This window comes from Cervus elaphus, chromosome 17, assembly GCF_910594005.1.
Source record: "Cervus elaphus chromosome 17, mCerEla1.1, whole genome shotgun sequence".
Classification (NCBI taxonomy): domain Eukaryota; kingdom Metazoa; phylum Chordata; class Mammalia; order Artiodactyla; family Cervidae; genus Cervus; species Cervus elaphus.
In genome coordinates, this window is record NC_057831.1 from 54,393,592 (window position 1) to 54,416,106 (window position 22,515).

The window sequence follows — 22,515 nt, forward strand, 5'->3', positions numbered from 1 at the left end:
TTCCAGGCACAGAGCAAGACAAAGAAGAGCAGAGAAGGGACCTGAGGGCAAAGGCAGACTAATGGGAACCAGAATCCATTATGGTTCTTTTGACCATGAATAACAAATTACCTGGCTAAAAGTGGCTTAAGCAAAATGTAACTTTTTTTTTTAAAGCCCCGTGACAGTAATTTTAGAGTTCCTTCAGCTTTCAATGACATTACAGCACTAAACTTTAAGAGTGTCTCAATTTTCTTACAAGGTGAAAACAGATTTCTGCATTTCCAAGCATCACATAATTATACAAGTAAGTTCAAAGCCACGAAGAAGAGGTCAGAGAGCTCTCTCTTTTTCTTCTCTCTCTTTTGCTAATATGGTTATTTTTCCTGGAAGGCATTCCCTTATATATTATTGGCTAGATATAGGTCACATAGTTACCACTAAACCATTAAGCGGTGAAAAGAACTGGAATCATTATGACTGCTTTAATTATTCATCTCATGGGTCAGGTGCTGCCTTCCTTTACAAAGAGGCTGTCTAGATGAAAACATCAAAAGTGAGGGGAAAAAAAAACTGAAGAAGGCTAAACAAGTAAAGGCAACCATCGTGTTCCCTTTTTCCAAGTAAGTCCTCAGGATCAAAGTCTCAGCGTACCCTCGCAGGACTTGACAACACCTTCCAATTCTCATTCTCTTCCTTCCTATAGTTCTGATGCTGTTTAGGCTGAACTCTAATTTTCATCATGATTGAAAAGTCAGCAAAATCCATTCTAGTCTTTGTCACCCCTGACCTTAGGAATCACACAGCTTCTCGTTGCCTTTCTCTGCCTGGTTTTGCTCATTGCTAATGGAGACACGGTGCTACAAATGCAAGTCCATGGGCCGGACGCACAGTGTGACCAAACAATACCAAAACGTCTGAGTCTGGAACAGAGAAGGGTCTATTGCAGGGCCATGCACGGACACTCATGGCTCATGCCTTAAATACACCAAACTCCCCGATAGCTTTCAGCAAGACCCTTTAATAGAAAAGGTGGGTGAGAGGTATAGTTGTTGCAAACTTCTTGGTGTCAGATCCTTTGTCCCTGAGGTCAGTGAAGTCATAGTCAGGTCACAACATTCCCAGAAACCTCCACCAAAACAAATTTTATTTTCTTACAAGAAAGAGCAAGGTCCCAAATCTCAACATTTGCTCCCTGAGTTTCAGGTCCTGGCTAAGAGAAGACCGTCCCTGTGTAAGCTAGCTATCCAGCCAGGGAATGTGGGTCCAGCACCCAGCCTAGTTTCTCCCACCAGTGCCCAGGCCTGGCTGAGGAGGCAGATCTCAGCTGGTAGCGGCTTCAAGGCCAGGTCCCCAGGGCCTGGCCAGCCATTATCACTAAGGGAGCAGGACACCTAGGACCCAGCCAGCCCTCAGGCTTTTCATTTAACCTGGAGCAATTCATTTGTATAAGATCACTGGAACTACACGTTGTAGCAAACACCAATCAGGTTCATTCCCAGCTTACAGTAATTGCACTTCTGGCTGGACCCGAAGCACTGATGTGCAACGTGTTTACAACTTAACCCTGACCTCAGGCCACCTTCTAAGGGGAGACAACTGATTTCAGCTGAACCAACTTTTGAAATTAGAACAGAGAGACTGGAGCTAGCTGAAGATATTACCTTAAAGGCTGCGTCCGTATACTCCAGTTGCCGAGGCCTCCACGGACGGCAGCCCATGTGGAGGTGGTGTTGGGGCGAGATTTACTGCTGCTTTAAGGCCTGGCCAGTGGGCAGCCACAGCGAGGGGTCTGGAACTGTCTGGGACTCAATCCTCAGCCTGTCGGCCGGCCTCCCCGCTCACTGACATCCCGGAGGCCACAGGGTCTGGAGGGCCCCACGGAGAAGCCTGTGATCTGTCTCTCCCTGCACTCGCCGCCGCGGGGATCACTGGCCTGCGGACTGCTGGCCCGCCAGGCCTCTCACCCCTGCTCTCTGGGTCTCAAGCTGACCGTCACGCGCCAAGGGCTGTGCGCCTGCCCCGCCCCCGTTACACTGGTGCGACTTCAAAACATCATTGGCACTTTCGTCATTGTCATTGTGGCTACGCAAACAAGCTGGGAAATCTCAAATTCAGGCAAATTTTTATAGTAAGAGATTTAGTTCAAAAACTAATATTTCAAAAAAGTCAGTGTTAGTGATAATGTAAAAGTAGTGTCAATATAAGATTCCAATCACACTTCCTATTGACTTCCAGTGTGAACTTCTTTTAAGAAGTCCCATAAGGTCTCAGGACCTGCTTGCTCATCTACTAGATGAAAGTATTAGGTTAGAATGCTGACTTTAAAATTACATCATAAAATATCTGTGAGCAGTTTGTGATGCTGGTGACATTCTAGTCTTTAAGATCTATAAGTAACATCAACTAACGTTGATTTAAGCTTTTCAGCTTACTGAATGTTTTTACATATGGAGAGGCAGAGTTGTTGACTGCATTTGCCAATACCTTCAAAGGTTGAACTTAACATATCTGCTTTGAGATTTCCCCCTCTTCTACTGATGAACATTAATATACTAATATTGTGTCCCATGAAGTACAAGCTAGCCTAAATGGATTAGGTTTATTTTCACATAATGAGTCAATCCCCTGATGCCAGCTGTTTGCCAGCTTGTGCAGGTGGAGATAATGTTGTGTACTCAAAAAACAAGAGAGATTCCAGTCTTCAAAAAATCTTATACAGTGACTATCATTCTCTCACTCTTCCTGGCAAACTCACAGGGGTTAAATATAAGTCTTTGATTTGATGACAATGTCACATTATTTTCATACTATAGGAAGGTTAGCCTTAGAACAGTCTAAATAACCTAAGCAAGTTCAAAATATTCTCATTTCCATGTTCCTAAGATTTTCTGAGTATATACACCTCCATTTCTGCAGAGCATATAATACTTTTAAGCTGTTAAACTGCCAGACTCCCAAAATAATGTAAGATAGATATTTCCTTCTTAGAACAGTCCTTTAGATGATCAAACAATACTTAACATCTCTGATAAAATGACAATCAATCCCTTATTTTCACACGAAGCATACTAATTTAAAGAAGCAAGGGATGTCACGGCAGTGTTTTCTCATTAGAAATCTACTTCAAAAATAAGGGTAAAGACAGTTTTAAACATCATTTGGTATTTACATTAGACACCTGAGGCCTCATAATTTTTCACAATAAGCTCAGAAAGATATGTATTAGTGGAGTATGCAATAAAGAGATTATTATGAGTCCAGAGAAGCATGTGTCTGTGAGACTCCAGAAACATGCATTAAACAGTATGAACAATATAGCCTATGTAATCTTCATCTGATTAACAATTTAAAATACTAAAATCTGTACAATATTTTATTAGAAAAAGGACTAAACTTTCACCATTATTTGGATTCATCTTACTCATACCTGGGACCTGCTACTAGACAAAGACTCCTAACACTCAACAAATTCTAAGGGTTTAAAGCTTACCTGATAGGAGCCAGGATCAAAAGTTAGACTTTTCTTTGGGTGGGGCTAAATTCCCCACTACATTGTTCATTTATGTCTAGAGTTGACTCCTTCTCATCAATTCTTTATACCCCAAAGCCACAGTGACATGCCCCTCATATTTTCCTGTTGCTCTCACAACAAAATAGTAACAAAAATTGTGTTCCCATTTCCCCAGTCTCATTTTAAGTCATAGACCACTCCACTTTCCCTACTGATGTCTTGCAATCCTCCTATAATCCTTTCATCACAAGACCATCTCAAGGGCTGAAACTTCGGCATAAACTGCTCTTCTTCCCTCTCCTATTTGCCAGTAACTTGCACTGACACCTCTTATTTCTTAGCCATCATTCATTATATAATTAATATTTTCTTTCCCACAAGATTTTGCCCTTCATCCAACAAGAATTATGTTGATTTTTTTCTCCTCAGTATATCCTAGCATTTAGTATAGTTTATTATATAATAAAGATGAGTGTTTGCTTTAACCAAGGTCATTATACTCAAATTGATTCACCTCAATCTTAGGAGTGTGACATATTGAATAAACTCATTCTCCTCATCACATGATCAGCACATATATGTGGAGCACTTAGGCTCAGATGGTAAAGTGTCTGCCTACAATGCGGGAGACCCGGGTTCAATCCCTGGCTTGGGAAGATCTCCTGGAGAAGGAAATGGCAACCCACTCCAGTACTCTTGCCTGGAAAATCCCATGGACGGAAGAGCCTGGTAGGCTACAGTCCATGGGGTCGCGAAGAGTCAGACACAACTGAGCAACTTCACTTTCACTTAAGTGCAAAACTGGAATCCATGGTATACAAAACAGTGCCAACAGGAGAAGATATGTGGAGCCATTATGTTATGTAGCTGGAGGTAACAAAGAAGTGGGCTCCATTCCCAATCTGATCGATAGCAACCTTTCCCTATTTCAAAGACCTGTAACTATAAACAGCCCGAGAAGTTCATTCAGAGACCTAGAAATGAACTAATATTATTAACTCTGATTTGACTTTGCTTTCTGTTCAGGATCACAGAATTAGTGAGAAAAAAAACTGACAACAAAATTACCAACATAAATTCACATGAGACGAGTAATGAGTCTTGCTGATCACAACATTCTCTCATTATTTGTTCACATACACCCTTGTGTGTCATCTCAGAACACACGTGCAGAGATGGAGAAAACAGAGTCTGCTTCTGCGTTCGCTTCTTTCTTTCCAACACAGATGTTTGGCAGCACTCATGAGATGGCTTTGTGCTAATGCTGAGCCACGTTTATGCTTGTGTTTATCTTCAAATGTATCTAACTGGTTTGAAGCCATAAATTTTTTTAGCTATAATTACAATTATGCCCTGGGTGACATTGTGGATGGCTTATTGTGTTTCTAAAAAGGTAGGAAAGTCTGCTTCTGGGAATTAGTGAGTGAATGTAATGATTCTAGAAGCAACAATATGTATCATAATGAACCCAAATCAATATTTTTATGGTGAAAGTTGATGCATTTGTTGCTGCTTTCTTTTCTAAGTTAAAAAAAACACAGAGTTGGAGTAAACAGCTAACATTTTCACAAAAAGCTGGAAATTTTAAATACATAGGTTATTTCCAAAGGTAATGAAAATATAGAATATGAAAAACAATACAATGAATTCTTCACTTATAGAAAACAGGTTCAATTGTCCAGATACTCAAGCATCTAAAACACAACTTCAATCTATAATTTAACTCCCTACTTACCTTTTTTCTTTTAATTAGATAAATTTTAAGTGTACAGCATTATAATTTGACAACTGTGTATGCTACAAAATGATCACTGCTATAAGTCTGGTTATCACTCATCACCATACAGTTGATCTCCTTCATGCCTTTTACCTACCCCCAACCCACTTTCTCTCTGATAAACACTACTCCATTTCCTGTATCTATGAATTTGCTTTGTTTTATTATATTCTACATATGAGTGAAATGATATGACATTTTTCTCAGTATGACTTATTTCAGTTAACATAATACCTTCAGTGTTCATTCATGTTGTTACAAATAACAGGACTTCATTCTTTTTTATAGCTGAGTAGTATTCCTATATATAGATAGATAGATAGATACACATATATGTATGTGTGTGTATTTTCCTTACCCATTCTTCCATCAAAGGACCTTTAGGTTGTTTGCATATCTTGACTATTGTATGCAATGTTGCAATGAACATAACAGTTCATATATCTTTCAAATTAGTGTTTTCATGCTTGTCACATAAATATCCAGAAGTGAAATAGTTGGACTATATCTTAGTTCTATCTTTAATTTTTTGAGGATTGTTTATACTGTTTTTTATAATGGTTGTGAAAAACTTGAGGAAAGTTTTGGACTTTACATTTCTGTTTTTGTCCTACAGGAAAAGGGAGAGATTGTATTGTAATAAGGGCTGCACTAGGCCATTAGCATGAGATCCTAAGCATAGTGGTTACAGAACTTCCTCCAAGCAGTCAGCCAGGCAATGGTGCTGGCTGCAGAGAGTGAGATGAAAGGTGGATTGCAGTCTTCTCGCCTAGACTCTCCAGACCCTCCAGCCTTGCGCCTACGGGTGAGCTGGAGAAGGCCAGGGCAGGGACAGGCTGAGGGCTGTGTCCTGCAGGGCTCCAGAACCCACTCCATGGCAACCAATCAGCCTGGTCCAGGCCTTGAAGCAGCAGTAAACCTCTCCCCCATCTCTGCCTCCACAACCTAATAGCCACAGCAGTCTCCATGAGCTGTGGTCCACAGGATCGGGCCTGTTTGGGGCCTCAGGAGCCTGAGGACTGGTGGGAACTGGATGCCTCGCTCCTTCCGTGATGACAGCTGGGCAGGGTCTGGGGACCCGGCCACGGGGGCATCACCAGCGGAGATATGCCTCTTCAGCTCTGCCTGTGCACCGGTGGGAGGACCCGGACTGTGTGCTCCGTGAGACTCCCGGGCAGTGTTAACAGGCTGGAGTAGGGACTGCCTTCTCTTAGCCAGGGCCTGACCTCAGAGGATGAAAGTTAAGACTTAGGACCTTGCCATTTCTTGTCAGGATGGAGAATAACATTTGTTTTGGAGGAGGTTTACAGGAATAGCATGACCTGACTGTGAGCTCACTTCAAGCACAAAGGATCTGACCCCAAGAAGTTTGCAACAACTAACCACATTCCTCCCTCACCTTTCCTATAAAAGGATTTTGCTGAAAGTTTTCAGAGAGTTCAGGGTTTTTAAGCCATGAGCCACCTATCTCCTTGCAAACCTTTTTCTGCTCCAGACGCTGATGTTTGGCCTCACTGTGCCTTGGGCACAAGAACTTGAGCTCAGTAACAATCTCATTGTGGTTTTGTTTTGCATTTCCCTAATAACTGATGATGCTGAACATCTTTTCATGCCTGTTGACTATCTACTTGTCTTTTTTCTGAAAAATGTCTATTCAGATCTTCTGTCAATTTTAAAACCAAACTTCCTACTTCAAGTTTCTGAATACCTTATATATTTCAAATGTCTCTCAAGGAGGAATGAAAACAAAAATAAACTGGAGGTAAAAATAGTAAAATATAGGTATGCAAAAACATTGGAGGTAAACTGGGCTTAAGTAGGTACATTTTCAGAATGGCTGAAATTTTTGCCTTTAATACTAAATGACACTAATGTGTCACATTATAAATGACATGATAATATGTCACATCATTATGTGCCATGCACCGACCAGGTGCTTAAGAATTTTCTATTTCCTTATTTTGTGGAATAAAGAACTAAGCATCAAAAATGTCAAGTAAGGTGTCCAAATACCCAAAACTATTAATAAATGAAATTGCAAAATTAAAAAAAAAATTCATTCCAGCATTTTAAAATAGAAATCTGCCTTAATTATATGGAAATTGCTCTGTGTGTGAAGTCGCTTCAGTGGTGTCTGACTCTTTGCAGTTCTATGGACTATAACCCACCAGGCTCTTCTGTCCAAGGGATTCTCCAGGCAAGAATTCTGGAGTGGGTTGCCATGTCCTTTTCCAGGAGATCCTCCTGACCCAGGAATCAAATCCACATCTCTTTATATATCCGGCATTGGCAGGCAGGTTCTTTATGACTAGTGCCACTGGGGAAGCATAAGAAACTGCCCTACCCTCGTGTCACAGCAGTGTAAAACCTCAGGGTCCAGCATTGTACCTGCCATATTACATGCACACAGCATTCACATTGTTGAAGAATTAAAATGAAGAAAATGAAAAAATAATAGAACAAACATGGAGGGAGCATTTATGTCTTTGTTGGTAGCATAGAATCATCATTAAAATCCTTAAAATCAGAATCCCTATTAAGCTTTTCCCTCCATTATTCTATATCTAACTGATATTATTTTGGAAAATCTTAACCAAACTTCATAGAAATATATCCAAATGAAAATGAAAAGCAAGAGTATTTTTAGATAAATGCATGTCATTCACCATGAAGTTTTGTGCCATTATTTAGACAACTTGCTGCTGCCTTTTTTTCCTTTTAACTTCCTGACTTTGAATTATATTAGAGGAACTGAATCCTGGACATCTGAGTTTTTTCCTCTGGTTTTCTAGATTTTATATTTTCCAATTTATATACTAATATCACTAGCTATTCTGTATGTATCTTTTTAAAAGTGAAGTCATCCAAGGAAGAAAAGGTGTAGTATTTGTAGTTGAATGTGAAGAAATTTCATTGTTTATTTTTTCATACGAAATAGCATTGTGTTTAGTCGTAGAAGTGGACCTGTGTGTTTCTCTATTTCTCTCTCTCCACTGTTTTTTTCATGAAGTCATGTTTAAAGTCTAAAATTAGAGACACAACAATTTCTGAACAGAAAAAAAAAGGCCTCCTCGAGGACATTAGGAGTCACAGTTCACTTGTTCACGCCTTTCTCTGTCCGGGTAAAACTTTCTGTACTCACCCTATTCAGAAGGTCGTGGCCATCTGATTCACGTGTAAGCATGCACTAAGATGTAGATTAATGACGTCATTTATAATTTAAATTATTTCATGAATGCCTTAACCTTTGCCTTTTAGTTCGTGGATATCTTCATCCGAAGACGTGGCTAATGTGACATCTCCGAAAAGACTGGAGTCACAGGGGGAAAGTCCGAAAATAGAACAACAGGTCAGGTAAGAGGTTAAGTTAGATGAACTTGGCAGAAACGCTTAGGCCATGGTGGTGGGTGTAGCCGCGCAGAGCCCGGCCGCCCAGGCATCCAAAGTACTGCGCAGTCCTGCCGGCCCGCAGCCGGGCCCTGCGGGTCTTGGTGGCGGGCCAGCACGGCGCAGCCCGGAGGAGGTGTTCGCTGGGCGCGCTGGGTGCGGAGCTGGGAGGGCGCCCCGGGCGCAGCTGAGCCCGGAGGAGAAGGCGCTGCGGGGAAACGGAAAGAGTACCAGCTCAGATCGCCAGAGACCAAAAGAAAGCTCGAATGAGTGAGCTGAAACAACAAGTGGCAGATTTGGGAGAAGAAAACCAGAAACTGCTAGAAAAATTAGCTTTCACAAGAGAAAACTCCTGGCCTCGTTTGTGGTTGAGAACCAGAAGTTAAGACAGCTCCTGGGGATGGATGACTAAAGAGGAAGCAGAGACCGGGGGGATGGAGCCGGGCCGGTGGCCTCCTCTGCTGAGTCCACAGCAGCTGCAGAACCAGTCGTCACCCCTCCAGAACATTCCCCATGGATTCTCACGGTGTTGACTCTTCAGACTCTGAGTCTGACATCCTGTTTGACACTTTCTTCAACTTGGACCCGGTCATGTTCCTCAGATGTCCTTCCCCAGAGTCCGCCAGACTGGAGTAGCTCCCAGAAGCGGACTCAGAAGGACCCAATTCCTTACCGACCTCCCCTTGTCTATCCCCGAGGATGTCATCAGCCAAGCTGGAAGCCATTAATGAACTGATTCGCTTTGACCACATATGTACAGAGGACCTAGTCTTAGAGATACCCTCTGAGATAGAGAGCCAAGTCAGTGTGGTAGTGAAGATTGAGGAAGCACCTTTCACCTCAGAAAAAGATCACCCTGAATTCACCGTCTTAGTGAAGGAAGAACTTGTAGAAGATGACTTCATTCCGGAGCTGGATATCTCAGATCCGCTTTCAATCAGCCACTGCCTGAAGCCGTCTTCCTGCCTGCCGATGCTTGTGGTGACTGTAGCTATGAGGGTTCTCCTTCTCCCTTGAGTGACAGGTCCTCTCTGACCATTCTTGGGAGGACCCTTTTGCCAGTGAAACTTTTTCCCTGGCTGATGAGTGTCTAAAGAGTGATCCAATATTGATGGTCTTTTCTTGACTATTACACAGCCTGGAGGACAGCACGGAGGCCTGTGCTTCATCCAAAAAGCCAAAGCAGAGGGTGTATGGTCCTAGATAATTCCTCAAAAGTATTGGTTCAAAACTCATAGGTCACCCCAAGTATTGTCTTTTAATATTCAGAGGTCCAGGGTATGCAGATACATTACTATAATCAGAATTAAGCTTCTGGGGGTGTGCACCTTTATCTTAAGGGCAGTAATTTTCCCTGAAGTATTTATACAAGGGCCACTGGGACAGTGTCTTATACATGGAATTAGTGAATGGCCCTTTATCATTTCTCTTTCCCTTTCTCAGCATTCCAGGCTTGCCTCCATTTTAGGTCCTTTGGTTTGCTTCTGCAAGCAGAACACCTACCAGAGGGGGCTCCTTTTCCCCCATGTGCAGTTCAAGTAACCATCAAGAATGTTTTGTAAATTATAGAAATTTGTGATATAAATACTTGATGGAATCTTTCCCTGCGAATGTAACTTTTAGAAGGTGCTTTCTCTGCTTATTTAAAACTACCTGTGCAATTAAAAAGTACAGTGCAGAAAAAAAAATAGATGAAACCAACACTATCATGAGAAATACCTTCCACCTAGGAAAAGTTGTCCCAGAGAATGACATCTGTCAAAACTTCTGGGACCGGGCACTTGTGTTTTTTGATAACCCTAGTCTTTGTGCTTTTCCACTGAAGTTTTTAAATCCTTTTTTTTTTTTTTAATTTCTGGAGCCTGTTATGAATCATTTTATAGATCAACACAGCAAGGGAAAACGATCAGCAGTTTATCAAATATATTAGAAAATATAGAAATTCTCAAGATATGTATCAGTCTAAAGAGTGTAGGAAATTACTTCTCAAAAGTAAACACTTGCAAGTGAACATTTGCCTTCCTAAATCACCAAGAACCAACTTTATTGAATCAGTTGGAGCAGCGTTTCATTATTTTCCTGTTGATCAGAATTTCATTAAGCTGTTCTTTAATGCTCCACGACTTTGTTTGCTCTGGATTTACATTGCTCAACCATATTCCTTAAACTTAATTAAGTTTATTTATTCATGCTTTGTACACTTTTCTTTGTTCTGCAGCAAAAGCAGGTAAAAATCAAGGAACACTCCTTCATCTGTGAAGCTGTCAGTCCGTTATAACTTGAATATGGATTTTGGGGGAGGTTGTGACATTCCCTAGGTGAGCATGTCAGGTTTGTTGACAGAAAGTTCTCTCCTTAATTGAATATGATGCCTGTACGGGAAGTGATGAAGTATGTCAGTGATGTACAAGTTTTCTCTACCACTGGGTGTGCAGTAGAGGGTAATGATATTCCATCGTGTACTGACCAAACTCCACGTGCCTTGTCTTATTACTTCAGTATTTTTTCTACTGAAGACCTCAGAGCAATACAATTATTCATCCAAGAGATGATTATGCATTAAAAAAACTTGAAGCATGAAATATCAGGTGGGGACAGTCATAAATGTTTTGCCACACGAGTGATAATTTTAATTTGGTCTCTAAACATTGAGTGTAGTTTTACTCATCTGTAATATGGGAGTAGTGATCATCCTTCCTATCATTAACTACTTTTCAACAGTGTTGTAAAGATTAATTTATGTTCTTAAATGGCTTTTCAAAAAAAAAATTCAGTGTAAATATTAGTTTCTAAATCATATCCCTTCCTGGCCAGAACTAGTTTTTTCTCTGGTTAACATCTAAAATGCTGCATGAGAAGAAATAAAATGTTAGTTAGCTTTGAGAGATTACACCTTAAACTTACACAGTTTTTACATTCCAATTATTTCTCAATTTGAGGAAAGGAAGATACACTTCTCAGTACTTTAGAAAAAGAAACAAAAAGGGTTCTGCTACAATAATTTAACAATTACATTATCTAAATCACTTCTTTCTCACTTATGGATTTGGGATACAAAAAAAAAAAAAATAGCCTGTATACTGATTTTCAGCCTACCAAATTGCATTCTTTGCACTAAGTTATACAAATTTGCCTAAAACCATTTCTTCTGATAATGTATGCAAAAATATTCTGAGGAAACATTTTGTAGAGTCTGGATTTCTCAAGCTTTCATTTGGCTCAAATATACATTTAAGTGATTGGTCACTAAGGCCTCTGGCTATTTCATATCTGGCAAAATTATAAGGTACAGATTCTCATAAATATGAATAAAAACAGGAGAAGTAATTTCTGCCTGTGCTGGTGCCCCTGATTAATCATTAACATTGCTCTGCAACTAAGCAACAGGATCAGATGTTAAGACCCTAAAGCATCCAACAGCCTGGTCTTCCAACTCCTTCCATGAGTGAAGGAATGTCTGTTATGTTTCCTAACGTCAGTTAGGTTCATGATATGGGATCTGATTAGAAACAGGGAAGAGGGCACTTGGCCTGTACTCTGTCTTGAATGCCCTCCCCTCTGAACCCTCTCCTCCTTCATACTCCTGTATCAGTCTTTAGATTTAAACTGTGTAATCAGTTCCCCAGGTCGTCCATTCCTCAGAAAATTCTACACAGCTTGTCTGTTTTCCTTCTGTGAATATGTCCTCTTGGTCCACTTCTTTCCAGTCTTTTTTCTATATCCCACTCCAGCTGAATGAAATTTAAACCCTTTATCTTGGCATTTAAAGCACACTGTCCACAGTATCCTACAGCTGACTCACTGTCTCCACTTACCTGGCACAGAGGCATCTGAAGCCTAACATCGAAAAGAGCAACAGTAAGTGCATTCTCCCACCTCCTCTATCTGTTCCCTTTCTACCTAAAGAATGACAACACCAGCCAATTAGTTGTCATATCCATATCTTACCAGGGTTTCCCAAGCAGTACAGTGGTAAAGAATCTGCCTGCCAATGCAAAAGATGCAAGAGTTGAGGCTTGGATCCCTGGGTCGGGAGGATCCCCTAGAGGAGGAAATGACGACCCACTCCCAGTAAACTTGCCTTGGAAATCCCATGAACAGAGGAGCCTGGGGGCTACAGTCCATGGGGTCACAGAGAGTCAGACATGACAAACACAGACACATGCAATATCTTACTGAGAACATACCTTGAGGCTTCCTAAACATTAATATGCTGAATAAATTTTTATTGAGTGTGCACTGCGTATACCAGCCAGTATGTGAGGCTTTGAGCAGAACACAAACAGGCTCTCATCTCAGGCAGCTTACTGTCTAATAGGACAGATACATGAAATAAGGATGTGACTAGACCCAAGGACATCGGTGGGATTCTGTGACAGCATTTAAGACTGTGTCACCTGGATGAAATTTCCTGAGGGATCAATGACCTGGGGAAATGATGACTGAGCTTAAATCTAAAGACTGAGAAGAGAGTATGAAAGGGAAGGTCAGTGGGGAGGACATTTCAAGACAAGAGAAAGTTCAAGCACCCTCTTCCCCATTTCTAATCAGATGCCAAACCATGAACCTCCAGACTAATTCTCTCTCTTAACTATCAGATTTCGTCATTCTCAATTTCCGCTAACACTGCTTTCGCTTACTTCTACTATTTTATCAACTCCCAAATATACAGGTGTTATGGACTGAATGTCGGTGACCCCAAAATCCATATGTTGAAACCCTACCCACCTCCAGTGCAATAGTATTAAGAGTTGGAGGCTTTGGGAGATAATTAGGATTAGATGAGATCATGAGGGTGAAGTGGGATCACTGTCCCTATGAAACTTACAGGAGAGTTTGCTTCCTATTGCCACTCTCACCCAGGAGGGGATCTAACAGGAAGTCAGCACTCTGCAACCTTGAAAAGGATTCTCACCAAAATACAATCAGGCCATCACCCTGATCTCAGACTTCCAGATTCCAGAACTGTGAGAAATAATAGTCTAAGCTACGTGGTCTATGGTACTCACTAACGCAGCAGGCTACCAACATTTACATATTCTCAAAATCTCTTACAAAACCTCTTACAAAACATCTCTAGAATCTCTTCTCAAAATTCAGTGAAGTCCTCTTAGATTTAACTTTCTCCTTTCATTTTTCCTCTGCAAATTTTCTTGTCTTCTGCCTTAAATTCTCTTTACTTTTATGGTGGAAATCTTGATAGCCTTTCAAGTTCCAACATCTTCAGGTGTTCTTGTTTTGTTCTTGCTTTGTTTTGTTTTAGTGTCAGAGGTACAGAATTCTTTGTGGAGATAATGGAAAAGGAAAAGGAAGGATGCATTTCAAATATCTTTCACAAATTTTCTTCCTCCTTTAAATGAAGAGGATATAATTATAAACTTGGTAGTTATATTCCAACACTGGCTCAAATTTAGGTTCCTATCTTTTCCTATGTATCATGAGTTTGAAAAATATTAATTGTAATTTAGAAAAAGCTTACCAGTTTTATTGTATTACAGATAGTGAAAAGAAGTTTTATCATAACAAAATAGTTTAACCTTCAGTTGAATGTATTTTTGGTATGATAGACCTGAGGAGAAAATCCAGACCTTAGGAATGAATTACTCTGAGAAAGTGGACAGGATTTTTGCTTTGTAACCGTTAAATTCTGCCCTGGACCCCAACATACATTCCCAATTTACTGTGTTAATATTCTGACTCCTTTTTTTTTTGAAAAGTCATTTTTAGTTTTTGGTCAGTCAATGAAAATTCATGACATGTTGGAAGCAACATGTATTTCTCCCTAGTGCTTACAAGTATTCCAGATTCATGGGAATCAGCAGCATCCTGACATTTAGCTAGAAATATAAAAAAATAAGCAATCAGAATGTATACATTTTATAGCCCATTTTATTAATACCTGCATGCTTCCCAGATGGCACTCGTGGTAAAGAACCCGCCTCCCAACGAAGCAGACGTAAGAGACACAGGTTCAATCCCTGCATCAGGAAGATACCCTGGGAGAAAACATGGCAAACTACTCCAGTATTCTTGCCTTGAGAATCCCATGGGCAGAGGAGCCTGGTGACTTTACAGTCCATGGGTCTCAAAGAGCTGGACATGACTGAAGCAACTTAGCCCACATGTACTATCACTTAATTTTCCAATAATCCGGTGGAATGATTTAGTATTTATATTAACAACAGAAAATTAAAATTCAGGGAAATAATACATTTTTCTACAACACACATGATCAGTGGAAGAATTAGGATGAGAATTGACATCTCATGTTGAGATACTCTACGTTTACTAGGCTCTGATGTTGAGTTACCCTATGTTTACTCAAAATTGGCTTTGTGGGTCATATAGATTAGAAGCTAACCAATTTTCTTCATCCTTCCAATTATCCTACTTACTGACCATCACTTCCTATCTTTCTGAATTAAGACCTCTAGTCATCCAATTCCAACAATTTGTCCACTAGCATCAGGATCTCATCAGTAACATTTATCTCTGTCCAGTAAACCTTTTTATTCCCACTTCCCTCCAAACCTAGTTAAGTTCCATATCCATCATTATAACCAGTATTTTAGAGACTAGACATCTCTAAAAGTCCACCAAAATTTATTTTATCCTTATATAGTGATAAATGTGTAGCTGAAAATCAGATATCCAGCCAGGAGTTATTTTCACAAGCATACTGAAAGTATGATTAGTTCTATCTAATTGAATGTGAGTGGATGTGATGTGTGCTACTACCATAATGGTTTTTTTTCTTTTTTGAATTGGTCTTCCTTTTCTAGATTTTCTACAAAACTCTTTTGAATTAAGGCCTTAGGGAATAGCAAAGTCACAAAAGAGAAGGATGGGTCCCTGAATCACCAAATGGAAGAAAGATGCCTACCAACCTGATATGTATGTGAGAAATAAAAATTTATTTTGTGTTGATCCATTACATTCTGAATCTATTTTTACAGCAATTTAGACTATCCTAACTAATACACACATGAATTCCTTACCCATCTCTCCCTGAGACATACTGATTTGGCTGGTTCAGTCTTCCTCTCCACTTACTCATTACTGGAACTGAGGAGTTGAGCAGATCTCAAGGAAAAAACAAAACTAAAACAAAACAAACAAACAAAAAAACACCCACACACCATGTTACCATATATCTCTTTACATTTGTGAAATCAAATACCAAATGAGTTCTTAATTTTAGTGCTAGTCCAAAATACTACTGCAATTATCTGGTACATTTTCTGGTACATTTTCCTACTCATTCTTTATTATCAGCTTCCAAGACCTCTTCCTTTTTTCTAACTTTTACCTCATGATCTTTTATCTTATTTCACTGGGAAAATGAAGCCATTGGCAAATCTTCCACATATTCTCATCACCAAATCTATCAGCTGACTTACATTTGTGCCTAAGATTTTCTCCCTGCCTTTCTTTTTAGGGGGAAATCTTTTATTTTCCCACCTAAGCCAACTCTCCAACTCAGCCAGACCCGTCTCTGACTCAAGGTTACTCATGGATCATAGGTCATAATATTCTCTTTCTACCTGACCTATTAATAAATATATATTAGATAAGTATATATATGTATATGAAGAAGTGTGAAGGGTTAGTTACCCAGTCATGCCTGACTCTTTGCAACCCCAGGACGGTAGCCCACCAGGTTCCTCTGTCCATGGAATTCTCCAGACAAGAACACTGGAGTGGATAGCCACCCCTTTCTCCAGGGGATCTTCTTGACCCAGGGATCGAACCTGGGTCTCCCACATTGCAGGCAGTTTCTTTACTGTCTGAACCAATATATTATACATAAAATAATACTTCTTTGCATACAATATTAATATATACTGAATAAGTACATATAATAAATGCCTTACATATACTTTTATATATGCTTGTTATATACATAAATATATAATACTATGTATACTACTTATGTATACTATGTAATACTATGTATTACATATTTATTAACATAATATATACTCATTAAATATAGTCATGAATTACTTCACATCTTAAAAATGAACCCCCTTTATCCTCCATTCTCTTTCATTTTCTTCTTTAATCTTCTGTGCCATTTCATACTAAAATGCTTCCTGTTCTAGTCTTTTCATTCTTTCTTGAACCCACACTAATTAAGATTTTTATCTCCAACTTCTAGAATTGCAGTTATCAAAGTCTCTGATGACATCCCTGATGGCTAAATCCAATGGTCAATTTTTACCCACTTCTCCTTCAATCTAGCATCTGTATTTAATCATTCCAATATTTTTAAGTGCTTTTTTATCATCCGATTTCTGGGACACCATGTTCCTCGATCATGTTTCCTTTATCTCACTGGCTGCTGCTTCTTATTTTCCTTTCCTGTACCCTCATCACTATTCTGATTTCTAAATATTAGATTAGGATTAGTTTTTAGACATCGTCTCTATCCACACTAGGTTCTTAGGTGATTTTATGTAGTCGTACAACTAAATCACCAATTCAGTAATTAGAAATACTCAAATTTCTGTCTCCAAATAAGATCTGTCTCCAAAAATTCTGCTTCCAGTTCAACATTTTATCCTTAATATAAAACATGAATGTAAACCTCATTATATTATAATGATATAAATCTCATTATAAATCTCAAGTTTAGCACAGGCACAATACAATTCAATCTTTGCTACAATCTACCCCTCCTTCAGTCTGCCCCCCATCCCAGTATGTGGCAACATTTTGTATCAAACTGTCAAGGCAAAATTCTTCTCTTTTTGTCACATCCAACTGTACATTTCCCCTTGTATCAGAAAATATTGTTAGCTTTACCTTAAAATATATGCAAAACAGAACACTTTTTGTCACCTCCACTGCCGCCACCCAGGACAATATCATCTTTCCCCTGGTGTGTTGCTTCCTTTGTGCTACAAATTCTATGTCAAAACACAAATCAAACCATATTTTTTCCTTAAGATGCTCTAGTGGCTTTCCAATTCATAGTAAAAGCTTAATTCTTTCAAAGTTCTGTGTGATCTAGCTCCCACTACCACTATGACTTCGTTGCATATCCCACTCTTTATCAACAATTTAACTCTTGTCTTTTGTGTTATTGCCATTCCTCCAACATGCTTAGGCACATTGCCATGCCTGGGACTTTATACTCACTATTTTTTCCTCCTAGAATTCCTTTCCAGGATACTTATGTGGCTTGCTCCCCAATTTCCTCCAAGTATTGATAAAGTGTAAGTCCTCAAAGATACTGTGACTATCCTATAAAGAGAACTCTCTTCACTTGCTTTTACCTTGTGCTTCTTTGCTTTTTTTTTAATAACACTATTGCCACATAACATTTATTTCTTTCATTTCTATTCTCGCCACACTACTTTATAAGCCTCATGTCAGCAAGGACTCTGAAAACCCTCCTTCTTATAATTTTCAACCCCTTGAACAAATGTCTTAAAGGAAATTCAAAATAAAGACTGATCTATCAAATGAATTAATAATCCTCCAAACACTTTATGAAAACACTAGAAATAATATGAATAACTGTGAGTGAGGAATATTGAATTTATCAAGGGAGCTTTGTCAAAATTCATCCAAATTGCTGTCTTTCTCCAATTACACTTAAATATTATATCATATTCTTTGAGTGGAGGAAAATTCTGACAAAATTCTCTTGGTGATTCTGATTTAAAAATCTCTCCCCCAGATTTCTGACACTCGTGAGCTTCTACTAGCTCCAAATGGCATAATTGTCTTCAAATAGCTTCACAGGCACCCACGAACTATTTTTGACAGTTCATAAGACAGGCTGAGTTATGAGATCACAGTTAGTGTGATAGTTCAGAGTAAGTGCTTGATAAGTTATAACTCATCTGGGAGCATGTAGGTAAATGATGGATAGACTCCAAATGCCTAGGAACCTGCTTCACAGTAGACTGTGGAAAATAGAAAGGTCACAACGAACCCTCAGCATCCCTACAGCTCCAATGTAGATCAGGAAGTGAATTTGAGAATGTGGATCTATGTAAACACACCTACAATAGCAGTTATAATTCTACATAAGACACTCAGATGAACAATAAGTATAATTTCAATTTTATCTCTGAATTTAGCTTCAATATGAAGCCCAGTGTCACCACTTAGCAGAAATTGATCTCATTCTATTTTTTGATGTTCTGCATTCTCTTCTTTGAAACTGATTCTGAAATCTGGAGTCTTTTTATAATGGCACAGTATGGAACAGAGATAGAATTCGATTTATCAATTTAATTTCTTACATTTATTCAATGTTATTTTTCAATGATGGCATTCACTGAGTTACATCTTCCTGTATGACCACCTCTCAGTTTTCATCAATTGCAGCTTTTGAGGCCTTGCAGTTCTTTAATCAATATGGTAAACAGGTAACATTTTTCTGCTTTAGTAAAAATTTTAGAGGGTTGTATACAATTCTTTCCTACACCTGCTCCCCTGCTATCCTTAAACAAATAGAGTTTGTCAAGGACAGAACGTCTAATGCTGTAGTCTACTCAGATGCATTGTGTTCCACAAAATTCTTGCCACTCTTTTGTTCATGAGACTTGTTTAACTGTTCCTGTGCTTTTCTGGGAATTTCTTGAAGCTATCTAAAATCCTATCTCCTTAAGTATATCACAAAATTATATATCCTTGGGGACCCTACTCTCTGCTCTTACTTCCAAAAAGCCTACAGGATTTACAAAATTTTCCCTGTTTCATCTACAACTCTTTCCCAACTCCCAGACCAGAAACCTTTACAAATCTCAGAGACAGAAATTCTTGCTTGAAAGCCATCATTTTTACTGGGTTTCCCCCAACATATGTTGTATTTGCCTGGAATACGTTCTATTTCTCCTTAATCTTTCCAATTTCACTCTTTTCTAAAAAAGCCCATGCTTATCTTCCTTGAGATAGTAAGTGCTATTATAAAATGGTCAAAGAGAGTGGATTGGAGAAGGTGGCAAATGGTAAAAGAAAATATAAGGAATAAAAAGCTAGGAATAGATATAATGTTTTTAAAACTTATAGCAGTCAAAACTGTCAAGACAGAAAGTAGAATGGTGGTAACCAGGGGCTGAGTGGAAAGGGAAATGAGAAATTGATGTTTAATGATACAGACTTTCAGTTTTGCAACATGATGGAGACGGATAATAGTGATGGCTGCAAAGCATTATGTAAGTAGTTAATACCACTGAAGTGTACACTTAATGCTAAAGATGTGTGTTTGCATATTTAAGTTTGAATAAAAATGTTAGCAAGAGGGGGACCTGAGAAAAGGAGGGATGTCAAAAACACATTAGCAAGAATAAATGAAACAAAACTGCATAGTACAAAATATTTGACTGTGATTCCCACATTAATGTTCATAGCCCCTTCTAAGTAGTTTTGGAGCTTGGTCACTTCATCCCCAGGGTTCCTTCCCTTCCACAAACCCCTACTTCTGATCTTCAGTTACACATAGGATATCAACAACATCAAAACCTAAGGAATTACGCTTCCTTAGATGTTGGCACAACTTGGGTCAGTGTCCAAAAGTAAAGGTAGAAAGTTATAGCCACAGATGTGCCAGTGGTTTGGAAGGGAGGGAAGGTTGAGGATCTGAGCGGCCCTCTTTCCCTGTCCCCATGGATTACACTGTAGTCCTTAGGCCTGCTTGTTAAGTTAGGTATGAGTACACACTAAGACAGAAGTGAAAAAAAATGTTGAGATGGTTAGAAGTGAAAAAAAAAAGGTTAAGGTAAATTTTATGTTATATGAATTTTACCACAATTTAAAAAATGGAGAAAATGAATTGCTTTGTAATATAGATGAGTATGGAACATTTGTCAGCAATATGGTTTCTTGATACCCCACAAGCTCCCTAAATATTACCCCCTTATACAATCAGTGCCCTCCTTGACACCCCACCCCACACACATACCCAGTCATGCTAACTTTAACACTGAATTCTTAAAAAAAAAAAAAATTCCATACTAGTGTGAACATGGATATCAATAGCCTCATTTTCCTCAGTAAAGAAATAATTTATATACCTATGGCTGGTTTGTGTTGATGTATGGTAGAAACCATCACAATATTGTAACATAATTCTCCTCCAATTAAAAAAAAAAAAGAGGAACAAGAGTGGTAGAGAGACCTACTGCAATGTTTTGGCTGTAGACTGATCTTATGCTGCTGCAGGTTATAATATGCAGACTGTATCAGCTATGTGAACACTAAGTGAATGGGCTTATGTTACCCAGCAAGAGTAACACTGGCTGTGAATCCAGTTACTTACGTGGCTCCATGGTTTTCTTGTGCTGAATGCATGGATTTATCACTACCCCATGGCTTTTATGGGCTTCCCAGGTAAAGGATCCACCTGTAATACAGAAGACCTCAGTTCTATTCCTGGGTGGGGAAGATCCCCTGGAGAAGGGATAGACGACCCATTCCAGTGTTTTGGGCTTCCCTGGTGGCTCAGCTGGTAAAGAGTCCACCTGCAATGTGGGAAACCCAAGTTTGATCCCTGGGTTGGGAAGATCCCCTGGAGAAGGAAACAGCTACCCACTCCAGTGTGCTGGACTGGAGAATCCCAAGGACTGGGGTCCGTGGGGTCACAAAGAATCGGAAACATCTGAGTGATTTCACTTTCATGACTTTTATGACCAATGCTTTATAAGCAACTGCAATCAAAATAAGCTCTGCTAATAGCAGCTGTCCTGGAGGAGGGCATGGCAATCCACAATAGTATTCTAGCCTGGAGAATCCCGTGGACAGAGGAGCCTATCAGGCTACGTCCATGGGGTCACAACAGTTGAACACAGCTGAGCAACTAAGCAGAGCACAACACAGTAGCAGCTTTAATATCAAACTAAAAGCTCGTATGCAATAAATAAAGCATTAAGATGTCTGATCAAGCATCTGCCTTTCTTGCCTTTCCCACCTTTCTCTGATAATAACAGCCTCTTCGAATAGGAGAGTATAATGGACAGCCATATGTCAGTAAATATTAAAATGTCAAAGGAATAAAAATCAGATAAAAAGAAAACATCCTGAATAAGCCTAAGAATTTTAAATTCTTTAAAAGCTTTAGAATTTTAAATTCTAAGTCCTCAACAAATTTGACAGAAAGGCCATATCTTTAACTATTCGTTATACCTGTGTTTATGTGAGGGTCTTCCATCTTTTATGAACGCTCCCACCATACCTTACCCATCACCACCACACAAACACACACACACACACACACATGCACACACACAAACATACACATGAGCAGGAAAAAGACACTAGAAGAAAGAAGCTGAGCTTTGTGGAAAACAGAAAAAGCAGAAGGCATTTTGAAAGGGGAGCAAAGAAGAAAGTCTGGCCAATCTCTAATATTAGGGATCATGAGAGAAATATTTAAGCAAAAAAGCAGAGGTGTGGGATTTTTCAAGTAACTTTTAGAAATGAAACAAAAAATAGCAATGAATTAAAAAAAAAAAAACCCAAGAGGTAATTGTTCTGATTTTCATGCTATGATTTAAATTTAGCTTTTAAATTTTTCCTGTTCTAACAGTTTTGACATTTAAGAAAATAAAGAACTTTTACAAAGTTGGATATTTCCTGTTGCATTTAAGGCACTCTGTGTGTTCAGTAAATGTCATAATGCCATTAAGTCGCCCTCACAGACATGCAATTTTATCCTCTGACTGCAGGCTCTTAATGCAGTGAGTGCTGCCGGGAGTACAGGGTAGAGCCTGGAGGCCTGGCAAGGAGTTTTCAAACCTTTACAGTTGGGCTTGAATTTTAATATTGTGTCATTAAGAAAATGACTCTCAATTAGTACGGTATTTACACTCTCTTATTTTGTTTTTACAAGACCAATCTTTCA

General features: G+C 39.2%; 1 long non-coding RNA gene and 1 pseudogene across 1 annotated transcript in view; one reads left to right on the plus strand and one right to left on the minus strand.

The window, feature by feature from the left end:
- LOC122673391 overlaps nucleotides 1-1,956 on the minus strand; it is a 74,266-nt gene extending 72,310 nt beyond the window's left edge. The window contains exon 1 of the long non-coding RNA XR_006334672.1: nucleotides 1,644-1,956. This is a non-coding gene — a long non-coding RNA (uncharacterized LOC122673391). The remainder of the gene's footprint in view (nucleotides 1-1,643) is intronic.
- Nucleotides 1,957-8,667: 6,711 nt separating this feature from the next.
- Nucleotides 8,668-9,751, plus strand: LOC122673205 (annotated as a pseudogene).
- Nucleotides 9,752-22,515: the final 12,764 nt, after the last annotated feature.